We start from the raw sequence: 8,636 nt of genomic DNA, 5'->3' as shown, positions 1-8,636 counted from the left end.
GATCCTCAATTTTTTAATTTTTCAGCTATTCAGAGAGTTACTCTAAACTGGAGAGGGGAGGATGAAATAAAAAAGCTAGGAAAAATAGAGACAAAGTGGATTTTTAATCTAAACACCTTAGCCCCTCTTGGTTTAAATGTGGATTTCGAACTATGTCATTTCCTTTAACTTGTTAACTTTTTATCATTTTAATCATTTTTTAATGATGAGATCTATTCTAAAAATTATAACCAAAAAAAAAAAAAAAAAATTTTATGCCTATAGCAATTTGCACAATAACCCAATAGAATTTCTCCAAAGTAAACTGAACTAGTAACTCTCAGTTAAACACTTTTTGAAGAGACTATATTTCTAAAAACTTCACTGCTAGTATCCATTTTCATTCCTATCTCTTACTAAATATAAATTAAGAATATTTTATAATTACAATATATATTGAAAAGACTCAGAACTCTAAAATTTCAGTCTAAAAGTTTCTAACAATCTGCAATTCCATAATGCTCATAATACAGACAAGAAATTCAATATATGTACATAAGAGAGACCCCTGTAACATATGCTGCTAATAATGTAAGGAAGCCCAACCTATTTATCTTTTTTTTTTTTTTTCAATTCTTTATTTTTGTTTGTGCATAGAATAACATTTTAGCTTTCTGAACCACAACAGTTGCAGAAGACCATTGGATAACAGTGAGTAACGTGGCATCGAGATAGCTGTGCACATTTTTAGAAAAGGTTGAGCTATATATGAATATATATGAATAGAAACAGAGTCATCATGCATTTTAAATGACGAGTAGGAACAAAGCCTAAAGTGAAAGGAGTGTTGGCTAGTTATACACATCTTATGAAGCATTAATATCATTGTAAACCAGAGTCTTATTAAACTTTCTACACATTGAAGAACAATTCCAGCTAGTGTCTCTGATTATCCGTCAAATTATGATGTCTCAGATAAGGTTATACGGTGTATACTCTTAGTGACATTGAATATACAAGAAAAACAAAAGAAAAAATCATGTCGTTGAGGTCTATCGTGTTAGCCTAGGTTATGGCTCATAGGTGGGCCTGGTAGGGTGCCCATAGTTGTCTAGTAAGGGCTAAATGCCTGTTTCCCCCTGGGGGGCATATACATCTCTTGTGGCCTTTGGTATGTTGACTTCTTAGATTAAATAATGTAATAAAAAAAATATAATAATGCAAATGAAGCCTATGTACAGCAAAATAAACCTAATGTGGTGTCTAGGAGGGCCTGTCTCAGGTGGTGGTACCCGTAAGTAGTAATCTGGCTGCCGTGAGATTATAAGGACTGCTCTACTTTGCCAGAAATTATGGGTACAGCTAGAGAATGTGTGGGCTATTACCTACCTAATACCAAGCGATCCCATTAATTTGGAGCTCTCCCTCGCTATGTGGAAGGTGTAGGTGAGGAGAATGTTAATGTGTCGGTCTAGATTTGGGGCCTAGTCTGGTGTGCTGTCTCGGTAGGGCGCACTGAGTAAATTGATCCAGTGCTCTAATAACTGGCGAGCAATAACAGAGTTCAACGGGTTGTGCTGCGAGCTATTGTGCAGCCGGTTTGAATTGTCCCTTGCAATTTCAGCAATCATTCAGCTTCAACTGGATACCGCCTGATGAGTAGCCGGGTAGGCCTCCACAGTCTGCTGGCTTGTTAAGGAGGGTTCTGGTCCCTGCTTCGAGCTGGTCCGATCTGGCAGGGTGCTGGAGTGGTCGTCCCTGCCGTTGTTCCCGTCGACGGTTGCGTTGTGGCGGGCAGTCCCAGCGTGGTGAGGAGCTTGGTCGGGTCCTCTCCTGCTGAGAGGGCCAGGACAGTGTCGCCGTGGGGCACCACTAGCGTACCGGATGCTCCCCATCTGTACCGGACTCCGTTGTCTCTGAGGGCCCTGGTAATGGGCTGGAATCTGCGCCGCTCTGCTAGTATCGAGAAAGGTAAGTCGTCAAATAGTCTTATGCGGCTGTTTTCCACCACCACAGCATCCTGGTTTCTGGAGCGGGACAGTATGGCTGACTTGACCGAGATATCTCGTGTAACCACGATGGTGTCTCTGGGGGCGTCTGCAGGGGCAGTGGGGGCCTTCCGGACTCGGAACGCTGATATCAAGGGCTGTACTCCGTTCCCCACCTGCACCCCCAGCGCTACGGCTACCTTAGTAGCAAAGTCCATCAGGGCCTCCTGGTTCACGGTCTCCGGAATGCCTCTAAGCCTGATATTCCTCTTTCGGTGTCTTGCCTCCAATGTCGTGACCGAGTTGGTAAGTCTTTGGATCTGCAGGGACATGGCTTGTATCTGTGTATGAGAGTCTGCTATTAAGCCGTCTCGTTCCCCCTCTCTGGATTCCACTGCATTAACTCGGTGGGTCAGGGAGGTTATTTCAGACTGTACCCCGCGAGGTCCGCTTTCCATACCGCCCATAGGTCCAATAGGAGCTGTTTAATGTCCCTTTTGGTGGACGGGGATGTGTCTGTGTCTGATTCCGCCCTTTGGTGTACTCCACTCACTGTTTGTGGGGCCTCGGTATCTTCCTCCTCCATGGAATCCTCCGAGTTACTGGAGCCTCGTGCTGTATCGGGGGCCATCTTGGTCCGGGCCTGAGGCCGCGGCCCATCGAAGGATCTTCGAATATCGTCTGGCAGTATCCCTCCGTGTGGGTTAACTTGCGGTGTTTGCGCCCCATCGTTATATCGGAGATATAGGCAGTATTTTGGTCCTAAATATGCACAGGCACGTCTAGTCGGTTGCTCAGCTGGCCACGCCCCCTCTCTCTCTGACTTTTTAAATGCATGACATCATAGTTCTGTAGCACTTTCAATGTTATAGCTTTAGCATTATACACAAGGGTTTGTTAATGCTTTATTTCTCTCTTAGCAGTTAGTTCAAGTATGAACACCAGTGCTGATCATCGATACTCATCTCATCTGGAATTATTCACCTAATATGGACGTATTACTGGTTACAGATTTCTCCAAGTCTGACTTTTGTCTCAGCTACTGGTTTTTGACCATTGGCTTCCTATCAGCGTCTCTGTTTTTGTATCACCAGTTCTGTACTGTGATTGCAGTTTACTCATCTACAAACTCTGGCTTAACCTAATTAATTGATATTTCTCTTAATACCTCTATTGGATTTCCTAGTAAAGACCAGGACTTGGCTGAAAGACTCACTTCTATCCATTCCCTGGACATTGTTAAGCATTACCTGTTATCCGAGGACTTTCCTCTTGCTATCAGACTGGATTTCTGTTTTTTGGTACCGGGTCTGGCTAACTGGATTTTCATTCTCCTCACTTTGTGGATTCTTATCAACATTGTGATTCTCCCAGCCACGGAGTATTAACTGTCTGCTTCTATAATATTATACCTCCTGCTAACAACCCATAATTTTTTTTTTACAATTTTTAGTATCAATATTTAGTTTATAAAGTGCAGAATGTTACCCACAGAAACCCAGTCCACTTCATGTACCGGAAATATCAGGTGCCTTGACACTTCTGTTTTCAGTATGCTACGGACGCACGAGATCTGGTGAATTTCATGTGATCATACAAGTCAGCAGAACAGATATTATTGTTGCACTCTTTGTAGCACCTTCCGTTGAACCTTTTATTTTTTGCATCCTATTGTGATTTATCATTGCTATAATATTTATAATAATTAATAAATAAAGTTATATTGGAATACAATTTATGTTCATTTTTCCTTTTCAAACATTGGACATCTGTAACTGTATATGAGAGAATTAAAATATATGTACAGTGAACATACCCAAAACACACACTGCTTATAATTTTTTTTTTTAAATATTAGCTTGGTTGAACTATCTGAGCAGAGTAAGAGTTTATACTCTGCTTACATAATAGCAATGTTCCTATAGATTTCAATGGAGGATTTGCCAGTCAGTTTGCCCTAGGCATGACAAAACTTGGGCACCCCTCCCCCTTTCCAAATATCTCTTCCTGACAGACACACGCCCTCAATGATACATGCACTGACATACACTCACTTACAGATACACAGTCATTGTCACACACTGTTTAGCCAACACACACTTTCACTGAAACATACATATTCACAGAAATACACACTCATTCACAGTTACACACACATTCACAGACAGACACACATATACACTAACTGACAGACATGCATTCACCAACAGACACATACACACTCACTGACAAGCACACGAGCACACTCACTGACAGAAATGCATATAGACTCACTCAGTGTCACACACACACACACACACACACACACACTGGGACACACTCACTGACAGATACACACTGACAAACACATATACAACACTCACTGACAGACATATATGCACTCAGTGTCAGACACACACATTGACTGATAGACATACACTGACAGACATACACATTCACTGACAAACACACACTCTCAGTGACAGACACGCATACACACACTTACAGACACGGATTCACACATTGACACACGCTGAAACACGTATACATACACTGACAGACACACTCAGTGACAAATACACACACTGACAGACACACATACACACTCAATGACAAACACGTATACACTCTCACTGACAAACACATATACACTCTCATTGACATACACACTCTCACTAACAGACACACACTAACACACACACTCACTATCAGACACACACACACTCACTCTCACTAACAGACACATACACTAACACTCATTGACACACACTAACACTTACTAACAGACACACACTAACACAAGCAAACCACTGCTTTCAAATGGCTACAGTACATAAAAACACACAACACTACACACAAGCTCCTACATTCACACACATACTCCATCCAAAAACATGCATTCATTCAAATACACAAACACTGTGCTAAATACAACTCTGCAAGGATAGGCAATTGGTAGATCCACACCTGGAAAAGAATTGTGGGAGATGTACGACTGATGGCTATCTACCTTTTGGCCATCCCAGAGGGATTATTGCACCAGGGCTCTCTCTACTCTAGTTCCACCCCTGGTAAGGCAGAGGTGGCTCTCTAATTAGGCGATTTATGTGGACACCTAAGGCCTCGCGCTGACTGGGGCCTTGCGACCACCTACAACACCATAAGGTAGACTGACCTTACAGTCCTTGGTCAGTGGCGTACACAAAACCCATGGGGCCACGGTGCGTAAACTGATCCGTGGGCCCCCCCCCCGCGTGCTTACTCTGCGCGGGCTGGGGCAGCAACACATGGCGGCGGGCATCTGGTCGCAGGGCTGCGACCCCTGCGACCGCGGTATGTACGCCAGTGCACGCAGCTACACATACACTTAAAGGAACACTACAGACACCCAGATCACATAGAGCTCAATGAAGTGGTCTGGGTGCCAGGTTCCTCTAGTTTTAACCCTGCAGCTGAAAACATAGCAGTTTCATAGAAACTGCTATGTTTCACTGAGGGTTAATCCAACCTCTAGTGGCTGTCTCATTGACAGCCGCTAGAGGAGCTTCCGCGATTCTCACTGTGAAAATCACAGTGAGAAGACGCTGAACGTCCATAGGAAAGCATTGAGTAATGCTTTCCTATGGTCGGTTTGAATGCACGCGCGGCTCTTGCTAGTCATGCGCATTCAGAGCTGAGAGGTGGATCGGGGCGGAGAGATGCCCAGCGCCAAGGGAGTCCGGCGCTGGAGAAAGGTAAGTGCTTAAGACACACACACACACTCTCACGAACAGACGCATACACACTAGCTAACAGACACACACACTCTCACGAACAGACGCATACACACTAGCTAACAGACGCACACATTTACTGACAGACACACACTCAGTGACAGACATACATACACACTCACTTACAAAACACACACTAACAGACGCACACAAACTAACACACTCAGTAACAGACACACACTCTAACACACACACACTCTAACACACACACACTCACTAACACACATACACACACTAAGACACACTCTAACACATACACACACTAACACACAGTCTAACACACACGTTTTTGTTTTTTTAAATTGAATCCCCCCAGCCTCCTTACCTGTGGGAGAGCTGAGGGAATTCCCTGGGGTTCAGTGGTGTCACCCGGCGGGCAGACAGGCTGGCGGGCGCGCGAGGAAGCACTCTCCCCTGAGTGCTTCCTGTTTTGTTCCCTCGTCATCTTCTGCCTCTGGTATCAGTGCGGTGCGCGAGGGAGCTGAAGAGGGAGCACTCAGGGGAGAGTGCTCCCTCGCGCGCCCGCCAGCCTACCTGCCTGCCGGGTGATACCAGGGCCAGCCCCGGGGTGCCCTGAGGTGGCCGGCTCCTGGGCCCCCCAGGAGAAGAGGCTGGCCACAGTGGCATACATACCTGGTGGGCTGGGCCCAGTCGCAGCCGCGACCCCTGCGACCCCGGTATGTACGCCACTGTCCTTGGTCCATGACCAAGGGCCCGACAGCTTGCCCTCTATGCTGCTGGATGTGGGGCCCCTTTCCTTGGTCTACCCTGAGAGTGAGCCTAACACTGCCGCTGGTCTGCAGTTTCGCCAGGTGCAGAGCTGCAGACTGAAATGTCTCACAATCTCCAGTCAATCAGAGCGTTGCCGCAGGTTACCACAGGCAACGCTCTGACACTTCTGGAAATCGCGAGACTCCTATCAAGTGGTCTGCATCTTACCGCAGCAGAGAGTCAGTCCACTGGACCACCAGGGAATTGACCAAAAAAATTGACCAGCGTTTCTGACAGTACAACCCCCTCCACACAGACTGTCATCCCCACCAAACACTGTTTCACCCCCTACACACACACTTTCACTCTCTCCACACACATGGTCACCCATCACACACTCTGTCACCCCCCCACACATTGTCACCCCCCCTCTAGACACTCTCACCACCATCACCACACACTGTCACCCTGGCACACTCACATTAACTTCTACTGATTCAGTCATGCTCACCCCCTCCAACCATGCCAAACTCTCCTCCTGTGGCTCTACCACACTACCCTATCACATTAACCCTCTAAACACTTACCTTTTTTCACACTGTCACATTTACCTCCCAGCTCTGTCACACTCATCCCTCATCACCCTGTCACACTCATCCCCCTTTACCCTGTCACACTCATCCCCCTTCACCCTATCACAGTTAGACCTCCAATATTGCCACACTTATCCACCACACCATCCCACACTCACCGTGTCAAATAACCCGCCAATCCTGTTACACCCATCTCCCTTCATCCTATCACACTCCCTCCTCTATCCGTGCCAAACTCGCTCCCAATCATGTTACACACCCACAACCCTGCCCCACTCACCCTGTCACATTAACATCTCTAATCCTGTCACACTCACCCCATCACTCTAACACACTCACCCTGTCAATTAACCTTTTTTAATCCTGTCACATTCAGCTCCCCTAGCCCTGTCACACTCAGTCCTCCAACCATGCCACATTCACCCCAACCCTGTAATACTCCTCCCCTCAACCGTGTAAAATTCACCCGGTCACATTAACCCCCCTATTCCTGTTACACTTGCCCCCCCTCACCCTGTAACACTTACTCCTCCAACCATGTCACACTCACCCTCCCTCATTGTCACACTCATGCCCCAACCCTTTCTCATTCACCCCCTCACCCTGCCACAGCTGTCCCTGTACTCACCCAATCACAGTTACCCCCTGAAGACAATCATCATACACACACAGTCATAAAACATAGCTTTGGCACAAATGCCACAGACAGCCCCTCCCTATACACAAAACTCTGCAAGCAGCAACCCACACACATACAGTCCCAGACACAAACATACACTTGCTCTCAGAAACATACATTTACATACAAGAAAACTCACTGTCAGACAGACACTCTCAGGTACATACACAGGTAGACAATACAAGACACAATCAGAAATATACATAGCCAGATAAACACACATTGTGACTGTATGTCTATATTAGTCAATATTTGTGTATCTGTGCATCAGTATGTTTGTGTGTATGAATGTGCATGTATCAGTGTGTATACAGTTGCAAGAAAAAGTATGTGAACCCTTTGGAATTATATGGATTTCTGCACAAATTGGTCAGAAAATGTGATCTGATCATCATCTAAGTCACAGCAATAGACAATCACAGTCTGCTTAAACTAATAACACACAAATAATGTTGCCATGTTTTTATTGAACACACCATGTAAACATTCACAGTGCAGGTGAAAAAAGTATGTAAACCCTTGGATTTAATAACTGGTTGAACCTCCTTTGACAGCAATAACTTAAACCAAACGTTTCCTGTAGTTGCAGATCAGACATGCACAACGGTCAGGAGTAATTCTTGACCATTCCTCTTTACAGAACTGTTCAGTCCAGCAATATTCTTGGGATGTCTGGTGTGAATCGCTTTCTTGAGGTCATGCCACAGCATCTCAATCGGGTTGAGGTCAGGACTCTTACTGGGCCACTTCAGAAGGCGTATTTTCTTCTGTTTAAGCCATTCTGTTGTTGATTTACTTCTATGCTTTGGGTCATTGTCCTGTTGCAACACCCATCTTCTGTTGAGCTTCAGCTGGTAGACAGATGGCCTTAAGTTCTCCTGCAAAATGTCTTGATAAACTTGGGAATTCATTTTTCCTTCAATGATAGCAATCC

This window comes from Pelobates fuscus, chromosome 3 (genome assembly GCF_036172605.1).
Source record: "Pelobates fuscus isolate aPelFus1 chromosome 3, aPelFus1.pri, whole genome shotgun sequence".
Lineage (NCBI taxonomy): Eukaryota > Metazoa > Chordata > Amphibia > Anura > Pelobatidae > Pelobates > Pelobates fuscus.
This window is presented reverse-complemented; position numbering follows the sequence as displayed.